This window comes from Mustelus asterias, unplaced genomic scaffold (genome assembly GCF_964213995.1).
Source record: "Mustelus asterias unplaced genomic scaffold, sMusAst1.hap1.1 HAP1_SCAFFOLD_208, whole genome shotgun sequence".
NCBI lineage: Eukaryota > Metazoa > Chordata > Chondrichthyes > Carcharhiniformes > Triakidae > Mustelus > Mustelus asterias.
This window is the reverse complement of record NW_027590196.1, coordinates 694,634-708,189: the sequence shown is the minus strand read 5'-3', so window position 1 is coordinate 708,189 and position 13,556 is coordinate 694,634. Positions and strand designations below refer to the sequence as shown.

Below are 13,556 nucleotides of genomic sequence, written 5' to 3'. Positions count from 1 at the left end.
CCTGAGAAGGATCTGAAATCCAGTGAGCTCACATCAAGAGCAGAGAAACATAAGTGCATTCACTTGAAATTTCATAAACACAAAGGCTTAGAAATTCTGTTGTGCAGCTGAACAGCCTCTGGAGTCTCCAGAATGGCAGGGAGAACAGACATGCCCATTATGAATTGGAAATGCCACATTGGTAAAGAACAAAAGTAAAATTGGCTTCCAGGTCCCCACATGCAAAAAAGAAGGCACCTTCTGTTGAGGCCCCATCATAAGATTGGTTTGACCTAAGCAGCTAACACCAGGCCCATGTGCAGCCTAATAGCCAGTCTCAAAAGAGTTTGTTAGATCACCAACAAAGTAAGTACGTTTAACAAATATACTTTCCTGAATGCGCAGCAGGGCTGTCAAAGATTGGGCCACGACAATGATTTATAAAGTGGCAGAATTACCTCACTATTTAGATTCAACTTTTAATACATACCAACAAGCAATTTGCTTTCCGCATTAGCAACGAGCAATGCTATGATTTATCGTCAACCTGAGTTTCCAGATCTCTTTAATTTTCCAGGTACATTACTTTCTTTCCAATGTCCCAGTGTGAAGCTTTTTGCATTTCAGTTTGAATTTTATCTGCCACCTGTCTGCCCAATACACAAGTATATTCAAATCCTGTAGCTTACTCTGTTTAGCTTTGTTGTCGACCAACTTCATTAGTTTTGCATCAGTTTTAATTCTGGCCATTATGTTTGCAACTCTTAAATCCAGATTTTACATAAAAATATTAGAGAAAAGTGGCAAAGTAAATAGGAATAAGGAACCTTGGTTCTCGAGGGAGATTGTAACACTGATTAAGAGGAAGAGAGAGTTGTATGAAATGTACAGGCAGCAAGGAACACATCAGATGCTCGAGGAGTATAAAAAGTGCAAGAAGCTACTCAAGAGGGAAATCAGGAGGGCTAAAAGAAGACATGAGGTTGCTTTGGCAGACAGAGTGAAGGAAAATCCAAAGAGCTTCTATAGGTATGTTAGGAGCAAAAGGATAGTGAGGGATAAAATTGGTCCTCTTGAAGACCAGAGTGGTAGACTGTGTATGGAACCAAAAGAGGTGGGGGAGATACTAAATGGTTTTTTTGCATCCGTATTTACTGAGGAAACGGACATGGAGTCTACGGAAATAGGGCAAACTGGTAGGGAGGCCATGGAAGCTTTACAGATTAAAGGGGAGGAGGTGCTTGCTGTCTTGAGGCAAATCAGAGTGGATAAATCCCCAGGACCGGACAGGGTATTCCCACGGACCTTGAGGGAAGCTAGTGTTGAACTTGCAGGGGCCCTGGCAGACATATTTAAAATGTCAGTATTCACGGGGGAGGTGCCGGATGATTGGAGGGTGGCTCATGTTGTTCCGTTGTTTAAAAAAGGTTCCAAAAGAAATCCGGGAAATTATCGGCCAGTAAGTTTGACGTCGGTGGTGGGCAAGTTATTGGAAGGTGTGATAAGGGATAGGATCTACAAATATTTGGATAGACAGGGACTTATTAGGGAGAGTCAACATGGCTTTGTGCGTGGTAGGTCATGTTTGACCAATCTATTAGAGTTTTTCGAGGAGGTTACCAGGAAAGTGGATGAAGGGAAGGCGGTGGATGTTGTCTACCTGGATTTCAGCAAGGCCTTTGACAAGGTCCCTCATGGGAGGTTAGTTAGGAAGGTTCAGTCGCTGGGTATACATGGGGAGGTAGTAAATTGGATAAGACACTGGCTCAATGGAAGAAGCCAGAGAGTGGTTGTGGAGGATTGCTTCTCTGAGTGGAGGCCTGTGACTAGTGGTGTGCCGCAGGGATCGGTGTTGGGTCCATTGTTGTTTGTCATCTATATCAATGATCTGGATGATAATGTGGTTAATTGGATCAGCAAGTTTGCTGATGATACAAAGATTGGAGGTGTAGTGGACAGTGAGGAAGGTTTTCAAAGCTTGCAGAGGGATTTGGACCAACTAGAAAAATGGGCTGAAAAATGGCAAATGGAATTTAACGCAGACAAGTGTGAGATATTGCACTTTGGAAGGACAAACCAAAGAAGAACGTACAGGGTAAATGGTAGGACTCTGAAGAGTGCAGTTGAACAGAGGGATCTGGGAATACAGGTACAGAGTTCCCTAAAAGTGACGTCACAGGTGGATAGGGTCGTAAAGAGTGCCTTTGGTACATTGGCCTTTATAAATCGGAGTATCGAGTATAAAAGTTGGAGTGTTATGGTAAGGTTATATAAGGCATTGGTGAGGCCGAATTTGGAGTATTGTGTACAGTTTTGGTCACCTAGTTACAGGAAGGATGTAAATAAGATTGAAAGAGTGCAGAGAAGGTTCACAAGGATGTTGCCGGGACTTGAGAAGCTGAGTTACAGAGAGAGATTGAATAGGTTGGGACTTTATTCCCTGGAGCGTAGAAGATTGAGGGGAGATTTGATAGAGGTGTATAAGATTTTGATGGGTATAGATAGAGTGAATGCAAGCAGGCTTTTTCCGCTGAGGCTCGGGGAGAAAAAAACCCAGAGATCATGGGTTAAGGGTGAAAGGAGAAAAGTTTAAAGGGAATATTAGGGGGGGCTTCTTCACGCAGAGAGTGGTGGGAGTGTGGAATGAGCTGCCGGATAAAGTGGTAAATGCGGGGTCACTTTTAACATTTAAGAAAAACTTGGACGGGTTCATGGATGAGAGGGGTGTGGAGGGATATGGTCCAAGTGCAGGTCAGTGGGACTAGGCATAAAATGGTTCGGCACAGACAAGAAGGGCCAAAAGGCCTGTTTCTGAGCTGTAATTTTCTATGGTTCTATGGTCCCAAAAAAGACCTCGTTGAACCACAGTGATAACATTCTCCCAGGATGAAGACAATCCTTGTACAATCATAACTTTGACAAGGTACCGCATGGTAGGTTGTTGCAGAAAGTTAAATCTCACGGGATCCAGGGTGAGGTATCTAAATGGATACAAAATTGACTTCTTGACAGAAACCAGAGGGTGGTTGTAGAGAGTTGTTTTTCAAACTGGAGGCTTGTGACCAGCGGTGTGCCTCAGGGATCAGTGCTGGGTCCACTGTTATTTGTCATTTATATTAATGATTTGGATGAGAATATAGGGGGCATGGTTAGTGAGTTTGCAGATGACACCAAGATTGGTGGCATGGTGGACAGTGAGGAAGCTTATCTCCAATTGCAGCGGGATCTTGATCAATTGGGTCAGTGGGCTGACGAATGGCAGATGGAGTTTAATTTAGACAAATGCGAGGCAATACATTTTGGTAGATTGAACCAGGGCAGGACTTACTCAGTGAATGGTAGGGCGTTGGGGAGAGTTACAGAACAAAGAGATCTAGGGGTACATGTTCATAGCTCCTTGAAAGTGGAGTCACAGGTGGACAGAGTGGTGAAGAAGGCATTCGGCATACTTGGTTTCATTGGTCAGAACATTGAATACAGGAGTTGGGATGTCTTGTTGAAGTTGTACAAGACATTGGTAAGGCCACACTTGGAATACTGTATACAGTTCTGGTCACCCTATTGTAGAAAGGATATTATTAAACTAGAAAGAGTGCAGAAAAGATTTACTAGGATGCTACCAGGACTTGATGGATTGAGTTATAAGGAGAGGTTGAATAGACTGGGACTTTTTTCTCTGGAGCGTAGGAGGCTGAGGGGTGACCTTATAGAGGTCTATAAGGTAATGAGGGGCATAGACAAGGTAGATAGTCAATATCTTTTCCCAAAGATAGGAGAGTCTAAACCTAGAGGGCATAGGTTTAAGGTGAGGGGGGCGAGATCACGAGAGGTCACGGGCTCAAGGTGAGAGGGGCGAAGTATAACTCAGATATCAGAGGGACGTTTTTTACACAGAGGGTGGTGGGGGCCTGGAATGCGCTGCCAAGTAGGGAGGTGGAGGCAGGCACGCTGACATCGTTTAAGACTTACCTGGATAGTCACATGAGCAGCCTGGGAATGGAGGGATACAAACGATTGGTCTAGTTGGACCAAGGAGCGGCACAGGCTTGGAGGGCCGAAGGGCCTGTTTCCTGTGCTGTACTGTTCTTTGTTCTTTGTTCAGCAAGGTCAGCCCTGTCGGCAAGGTCAGCCGTGTCGCCAAGGTTGACCCTGTTGCCATGTTCGGCCCTGTCGCCAAGGTCGGCCCTGTCGCCCAAGGTCGGCCCTGTCGCCCAAGGTCGGCCCTGTCGCCCAAGGTCGGCCCTGTCGCCCAAGGTCGGCCCTGTCGCCCAAGGTCGGCCCTGTCGCCCAAGGTCGGCCCTGTCGCCAAGGTCGGCCCTGTCGCCAAGGTCGGCCCTGTCGACAAGGTCGACCCTGTTGACAAGGTTAGCCCTGTCGCCATGGTCGGCCCTGTTGCCCAAGGTCGGCCCTGTTGGCAAGGTCGGCCCTGTCAGCCCTGTCGACAAGGTCGGCCCTGTCGCCCAAGGTCGGCCCTGTCGCCAAGGTCGGCCCTGTCGCCAAGGTCGGCCCTGTCGGCAAGGTCGACCCTGTCGCCCAAGGTCGGCCCTGTTGCCAAGGTCGGCCCTGTCGCCAAGGTCGGCCCTGTCGACAAGGTCGACCCTGTTGACAAGGTTAGCCCTGTCGCCATGGTCGGCCCTGTTGCCCAAGGTCGGCCCTGTTGGCAAGGTCGGCCCTGTCAGCCCTGTCGACAAGGTCGGCCCTGTCGCCCAAGGTCGGCCCTGTCGCCAAGGTCGGCCCTGTCGCCAAGGTCGGCCCTGTCGGCAAGGTCGACCCTGTCGGCAAGGTCGGCCCTGTCGGCAAGGTCGGCCCTGTCGGCAAGGTCGGCCCTGTCAGCAAGGTCGGCCCTGTCAGCCTTGTAAGGTCTTCCTTACTAACACCTGGGGACCTGTGCCAAAATTGGGAGAACTGATTCACAGAATCGTCAAGCAACAGCTTAACGTAGTCATACTGATGAATTTATACCTTGCAAACACCGGCTTCCCCATCCCTGGATATATTATAGAAGAACCATGGAACCACACAATCCCTACAGTGAAGAAAGAGACTATTTGGCCCATCGAATCTGCACCAACTCTCCGGAAAGGCATCCCACCCTGGCCCTCCCCTCCACCCTATCTTTGTAACCCCATGCATTTCCCAATGTTAATGCATTTCCCATGGCTAATCCACCTAAGCTACACATTTTTGGAATGTGGGAGCAAACTGAAGCACCCGGAGTAAACAGACAAAGGCACAAGGGGAACGTGCAAACTCCGCACAGAGAGTCACCCAAGGCCGGAATTGAATCCAGTCCTAGTATAGGTGCCTACACTGTGGTATATAGTGTGACAATACTGTGCCTTTAAGAAACATATTTGTGTCATGTTTCTTGAGGAATAATTGCTCCTAATTATTGGAGTGTTTGTATTAATCTGAGTTAATGCCGTTTTGTTATTTTTAGGGCTGTCCCCTGGAGTTTTCAGAGTAGGGTTTAATTAGGTTGATTGACAAGAAGAAAATCATGAGTGGGTGGAGCTAGGCTTACAGAGAGAGAGAAAAAAGCAGGCAGTTGTAGCTTGAGTTTGAAAAGAGCAGCAGCTCTCTTTCTTTCTGGAAAAGGAAGTCTGAGACCTGTTAGAAAATAGCTGGCTCTCTCCAGAGATCTGCCAAATACAAGAGGTATTTTCTCCCTCTCTTTCTCACTGGAGTTCTGCTGTTTGAGGCAGTTTCGTCTGGAGGCTGCTGTATGACAGTCAAAAATCATAGAATCATACAGTGAAGAGGAAGCCCTTTGGTCCATCGAGTCTGCATGAACACGCGAGCAACACCCATCCTCCACCTAATCCCATTATCCAGCACTTGGCCCATAGCCTTGAATGTTATGGTGTGTCAAGTGCTCATCCAGGTACTTTTTAAAGGATGTGAGGCATCCCGCCTCTAACACCCAACCAGGCAGCACATTCCAGACAGTTACCACCCACTGGGTAAAGAAGATTTTCCTCACATCCCCCCTAAACCTCCTGCCCTTCACCTTGAACCGATGTCCCCTCATGACTGACGCTTCAACTAAGGAAAACTGCTGCTCCTTATCCACTCTGTCCATGTCTCTCATAATAAGAACATAAGAACATAAGAAATAGGAGCAGGAGTAGGCCATCTAGCCCCTCGAGCCTGCCCCGCCATTCAATAAGATCATGGCTGATCTGACGTGGATCAGTACCACTTACCCGCCTGATCCCCATAACCCTTAATTCCCTTACCGATCAGGAATCCATCCATCCGCGCTTTAAACATATTCAGCGAGGTAGCCTCCACCACCTCAGTGGGCAGAGAATTCCAGAGATTCACCACCCTCTGGGAGAAGAAGTTCCTCCTCAACTCTGTCTTAAACCGACCCCCCTTTATTTTGAGGCTGTGTCCTCTAGTTTTAACTTCCTTACTAAGTGGAAAGAATCTCTCCGCCTCCACCCTATCCAGCCCCCGCATTATCTTATAAGTCTCCATAAGATCCCCCCTCATCCTTCTAAACTCCAACGAGTACAAACCCAATCTCCTCAGCCTCTCCTCATAATCCAAACCCCTCATCTCCGGTATCAACCTGGTGAACCTTCTCTGCACTCCCTCCAATGCCAATATATCCTTCCTCATATAAGGGGACCAATACTGCACACAGTATTCCAGCTGCGGCCTCACCAATGCCCTGTACAGGTGCATCAAGACATCCCTGCTTTTATATTCTATCCCCCTCGCAATATAGGCCAACATCCCATTTGCCTTCTTGATCACCTGTTGTACCTGCAGACTGGGCTTTTGCGTCTCATGCACAAGGACCCCCAGGTCCCTTTGCACGGTAGCATGTTTTAATTTGTTTCCATTGAGATAGTAATCCCATTTGTTATTATTTCCTCCAAAGTGTATAACCTCGCATTTCTCAACGTTATACTCCATTTGCCATATCCTCGCCCACTCACTCAGCCTGTCCAAATCTCTCTGCAGATCTTCTCCGTCCTCCACACGATTCACTTTTCCACTTATCTTTGTGTCGTCTGCAAACTTTGTTACCCTACACTCCGTCCCCTCCTCCAGATCATCTATATAAATGGTAAACAGTTGCGGCCCGAGTACCGATCCCTGCGGCACGCCACTAGTTACCTTCCTCCAACCGGAAAAACACCCATTTATTCCGACTCTTTGCTTCCTGTCGGATAGCCAGTCCCCAATCCACTTTAACACACTACCCCCAACTCCGTGTGCCCTAATCTTCTTCAGCAGCCTTTTATGGGGCACCTTATCAAACGCCTTTTGGAAATCCAAAAACACCGCATCCACCGGTTCTCCTCCATCAACCGCCCTAGTCACATAATCTTGTACACCTCGATCAGGTCACCCCTCAGTCTTCTCTGCTCCAACGAAAACAACCCAAGCCTATCCAACCTTTCTTCATAACTTAAATGTTCCATCCCAGACAACATTCCGGTGATTCTCCTCTGCACCCCCTCCAGTGCAGTCACATCCTTCCTATAATGTGGCGACCAAAACTGCACACAGTGCTCCAGCTGTGGCCTCAACAAAGTTCTGTACAACTCCAACATGACTTCCCTGCTTTTGTAACCTATATCTCGATTGATAAAAGCAAGTGTCCCATATGCCTTTTTCCACCACCCGACTAACATGCCCTTCCGCTTTCAGAGATCGGTGGATAAACATGCCAAGGTCCCGTTGTTCCACAGAACTTCCCAGTGTCTTACCATTCATTGAACACTTTCTTGTCAAATTACTCCTTCCAAAGTGTATCACCTCACACTTTTCAGGATTAAATTCCATCTACATAGAAACTTAGAAACTAGAAGCAGGAGTAGGCCATTCGGCCCTTTGAGCCTGCTCCACCATTCATATTGATCATGGCTGATCATTGAATTCAAGATCCTGATCCCCCTTCCCCCATATTCTTTGTTCCCTATTGCCCCAAGAGCTATAACTAATTTATTCTTGAAATCACACAATGTATTGGCCTCAACTACATTCTGTGGTAGTTAATTCCACAGATACACCACTCTCTGGGTGAAGAAATTTCTCCTCACTTCAGTTATCATTGAATCCCTACAGTGCAGAATAGGCCATTTGGCCCATCGAGTCTGCACTGACTCTCTGACAGAGAATCTTACCCAGGCCCTCTCCCCTGCCCTATCCCTGTAATCCCACATATTTACCATAGCTAATCCTGCAACCTACACATCCCGGGACACTAAGGGGCAATTAATCATGGCCAATCCACCTAACCTGAATATCTTTGGATTATGGGAGGAAACCGGAGCACCCGGAGGAAACCCACCCAGTCATGGGGAGAATGTGCAAACTCCACAGAGACAGTCACCCTAGGCCTGATTGAAGCCGGGACTCTGGAGCTGTGAGGTAGCAGTACTAACCACTGCGCCACCATGCTACCCCTAAAAGGTTTACACCTTATCCTCAAACTGTGATCCCTAGATCTGGACTCCCCATCTGCCATTTATCTGTCCATTTGACCATCATGTTGATATCTTCTTGTAGCCCAAGACACTCAGATTCACTGTTAACCACCTGGCCAATCTTTGCGTCATCCGCTAATTTACTAATCCTACTTCCCACAGTGTCATCAATGTCATTTATATAAATGATGAATAATAGGGGGCCCAACAAGATCCCTGTGGTTTGCCGCTGGTTACTGGCTTCCAGTCGCAAAAGCAGTCTTCTGTCATCACTCTCTGTCTCCTACAACTGAGCCAATTTTGAATCCACTTTATCAAATTACCCTGTACCCCATTTGCATTTACCTTCTTTATAAATCTCCCATTGTCAAAGGCTTTGTTGAAATCCATATAAACTACTTTAACTGCACTACCCTCATCTACACACCTGGTCACCTCCTCAAAACATTCAATCAAATTTGTTAGGCATGACCTTTCTCTGACTAAGCCATGGTGACTATCCCTGATTAAGCTTTGCCTCTTCAAGTAGATATAATGCTCTTTTTCAGAATTTTCTCCATTTGTTTCCCTACCACTGATGTGAGACTTAATGATCTGTAGTTCCTTGGCTCATCTCTGCATCCGTCCTTAAATAGCGGAACCACATTAGCTGTTCTCCAGTCCTCTGGCACCTCCCCCATGGCCAGAGAGGAATTGGGTCTGAGTCCTTGCAATCTCCTCCCTTGCCTCCCACAGCAGCCTAGAGCACAATTCATCCTGGAGATTTGTCCACTTTTAAGGCTGCCCGCACCTCCAATACTTTGTCACTCCCTATGTCATTTGCTCAAGAACCTCACAGTCTCGCTCACTGAATTCCATACCATCATCCTCATTCTCTTGGGTGAAGATGGATGTGAAGTATTCATTCAACACTCTACTACGTCCTCTGCCTCCACCCACAGATTGCCCCCTTCGTCCCTAAAGCGCCCCATTCTTTCCCTGGTTATCCTCTTCCCATTGATACACTGATAGAATATCTTGGGACAGTCCCTACCTTTACCAGCCAGGATTTTCTCATATCCCCTCTTTACTTTCCTAATTGCTTTCTTAATCTCCAACCTGCACTTTCTATACTTTCCCTTGTACCTGTTAAAAGCCTTTCTTTTCCATTTTATCGTATCCTGAATAACTCTGGTCATCCATGGTTCTCTGGGCTTGTTATTCCTACCTATCACCCTGGCGTGAACATGCTGGGCTTGCACCCTCCCCATTTCCTTTCTGAATGCCCTCCACAATACTTTTGTAGATTTCCCCATTAGTAGCTGTTCACAGTCCACCTTGGCCAGATCCTGCCTTATTTTACTAAAATCAGCTCTCCCCCTAATCCAAAACTTTAAAAAAATCTATCTATCTATTTCTTTGATCATACCAAGCTGAAATTGTACCATGTTGTGATCGCTATCACTAAAATGCTCCTCCACCACCACCTCAATCACCTGTCCGGCTTCAGTCCCCAGAATCAGGTCTAGCACAGCTCCTCCCTTGTTGGACCCTCTACATACTGATCTAAAATGTTCTCCTGTACACATTTCAAGAAATCTACCACATCTAAGCCCTTAACACTATGACTATCCCTGTTAATGTTGGGAAAGTTGAAATCACCAAATATAATAACCCTATTGTTATTATTTCTACACACCTCCACAATTTGTGCCAATATATACTCCTCAATTTCCTGCTGACTATCTGGGGAACTATAATAAATATCGAGCAAGTTCTACCCACAAAGCTTCACTCCTTACATAAGACGGTTGTCTCTCTGTATCTCTGTCCAGAGGGTTTAAAAGCTGGAGGACTGGAATTCACAAAAGCTTGTGTATTAGTTGGGGTCTAGGCTATCCTCATAATACACCTCGGAGTTTCCGAACAGGTCCCAACAACTTTATCCTCTGCGAATCCTCAACATCGATTCCAGACCCCATGTAGTCTCATGGCAACCGGCCAAAACGGTCAAGGAAACTTCCTACTGGTTACCACATACTATTCCCCTCAGCTGATGAATCAATACTCCTCCATGTTGAATACCACTTGGAGGAAGCACTGAGCGTGGCAAGGGCGCAGAATGTATTATTACTGACTGATCTGGTTGAGTTCTAAAAAACATAGCTGTTAGACTGAGCAGATGGTGAGAGAACCAACAAGACAGCAGCACATACTTGACCTTATCCTCACTAACCTGCCTACTGCAGCTTAATCTGTCAGTATCAGTAGGAATGACCACTGCACTGTCCTTTTGGGGGCAAAGACACGGCTTCACCTTGAGGATACCCTCCATCGTGTGTGCGGCACCATCTTCATTCTAAATGGGACAGAGTTTGAACAGATCTAGCAATTCCTAACTGGGCATCCATGAGGGCCATCAACAGCAGCAGAACTATACTTACTCTACCATTATGACCAAATCATGTGGCACGGTGGCATAGTGGTTAGCATTGCTGCCTCACAGCGCCAGGGACCCGGGTTCAATTCCCGGCTTGGGTCTGTCTGTGTGGAGTTTGTACATTCTTCCTGTGTTTGCATGGGTTTCCTCCGGGTGATCCGGTTTCCTCCCACAGTCCAAAAGACGTACCGGTTAGGTGTTTTGGCCGTGCTAAATTCTCCTTCAGTGTACCCGAACAGGCACCAGAGTGTGGCGACTAGGGGATTTTCACAGTAACTTCATTGCAGTGTTAATATAAGCCTACTTATGATCAATAAATAAACTTTAAACTTTAGTTAAGCCTGGTTCAATGAAGAGTGCAGGAGAGCATGCCAGGAGTAGCACTAGGTGCACCTAAAGGTGAGGTGTCAACCCGGTGAAGCTTCAACACGGGACTGCATGCATTCCAAACAGTATAAGCATCAGGTGTTAGACAGAGATAAGGTAATATGATAAAACTGGATCGGATCTAAACTCTCAGGCCGTGCCACATCCAGTCACGATTGGTGGTGGACAATTAAACAACTGACTGGAGGAGACAAATATCTCCATCCTCAATGAGAGGGGAACCTAGCACATTATTGCAAAGGTAAGGCATTTGCTACAATCTTGAGGCAGCAGTGCCAGGCGGATGATCCATTTGGGCCTTGTCTGGAGGTCCCAGAATCGCAAGTGCCAATCTTCAGCCAATTCGATTCACTTCACGTGACACCAAGAAATGGTTGAAGGCACTGCAAACTACAAAGACAACGGTCGGAATTCTCTGCTTTCGTCTGCCCCGCTGCAGCTGCCAGCAAGAACGGAGAATTTGGTGCTCAGCAAAATCTCTGTTCACAGCAGCGGGACCGGAGGATCCCAGCTGCAGAGAAGGGCAGAGAATTCCAGCCAATATTCCGACGATAGTACTGAACATCTATATTTCAGAACTTGCCGTGTCCAGTACAACTACAACACTGGCATCTACTGGCAATGTGGAAAATAGCCCAGATATGTCAGTGCACAGAATGCACGACAAATCCAACCCGGCCAATTACCGCCTGGGTCTACTCTCCTTCTAAAGCGCATTCTAAACCCAAGACCACTGCCATCTAGAAGGACAAGGACAGCAAATACCTGGGAACACCACCACCTGGAAGTTCACCTCAAAGTCACTCAGCATCCTGATTTGGAAATATATTGTCGTTTCTTCACTGTCACTGGGTTAAAATCCTATAAGTTGCTGCTGAATAGCACTGTGGGTGCTCCTGTACCTTCAGCACAGGAACCGGAGCAATTCAAGAAGGCAGCTCCCCACCACCTTCTCAAGGGCAATTAGGGATGGACAGTGAATGCTGTCCTCGCTGGTGAAGCCCACACCTCTTGAATGAATAAAAAAAAATCCACCTGCTAATTTTTTGAGCACTTACTTAATCTATCGATATCCCTTTAAGAACATAAGAACATAAGAAATAGGAGCAGGAGTAGGCCATCTGGCCCTTCGAGCCTGCCCCGCCATTCAACAAGATCATGGCTGATCTGAAGCGAATCAGTTCCACTTACCCGCCTGCTCCCCATAACCCCTAATTCCCTTATCGATCAGAAAACTATCTACCCGTGATTTAAACATATTCAACGAGGAAGCCTCCACCACTTCAATGGGCAGAGAATTCCAGAGATTCACTACCCTCTGAGAGAAGAAGTTCCCCCTCAACTCTGTTCTGAACCGGCCCCCCCTTATTTTGAGGCTGTGCCCTCTAGTTCTGGTTTCCCTTCTAAGTGGAAAGAATCTCTCCACCTCTACCCTATCCAGCCCCTTCATTATCTTATATGTCTCTATAAGATCACCCCTCATCCTTCTAAACTCCAACGAGTACAGACCCAATCTGTTTAATCTCTCCTCATAAGCTACACCCCTCATCTCCGGTATCAACCTGGTGAACCTTCTCTGCACTCCCTCCAAGGCCAATATATCCTTGCGCAAATAAGGGGACCAAAACTGCACACAGTACTCCAGTTGCGGCCTCACCAGTGCCTTGTACAGTTGCAGCAAGACCTCCCTGCTTTTATATTCTATCCCCCTCGCGATAAAGGCCAACATTCCATTCGCCTTCTTGATCACCTGCTGCACCTGCAGACTGAGTTTTTGCGATTCGTGCACAAGGACCCCCAGGTCCCTCTGCACAGTCGCACGATGTAATTTTTCTCCATTTAAATAATATTCCAATTTACTATTATTTCTTCCAAAGTGGATAACCTCACATTTGCTAACGTTATATTCCATCTGCCAGATCCTCGCCCACTCGCTCAGCCTATCCAAATCTCTCTGCAGACTTTCCGCGTCCTCCACGCAATTCGCTTTCCCACTCACCTTCGTGTCATCAGCAAACTTGAATACCCTACATTCAGTCCCCTCCTCCAGATCATCTATGTAAATGGTAAACAATTGAGGCCCCAGCACCGATCCCTGCGGCACGCCACTGGTCACCAACTGCCAACCAGAAAAGCACCCATTTATCCCAACTCTCTGCTTCCTGTTAGATAGCCAATCCCCAATCCACGCCAACACCTTACCCCTAACTCCGTGTACCCCAATCTTCTGCAGCAACCTTTTGTGAGGCACCTTATCGAACGCCTTCTGGAAATCTAAAAACACCACATCCACCGGTTCCCCTCTGTCAACCGCACTAGTGACA

General features: G+C 47.0%; 1 protein-coding gene across 3 annotated transcripts in view; it reads right to left on the bottom strand.

Moving 5' to 3' along the window:
- Nucleotides 1-13,556, bottom strand: part of sh3pxd2aa (SH3 and PX domains 2Aa) — a 622,535-nt gene that overhangs the window by 42,669 nt on the left and 566,310 nt on the right. The gene's annotated exons all lie outside the window — the stretch shown is intronic.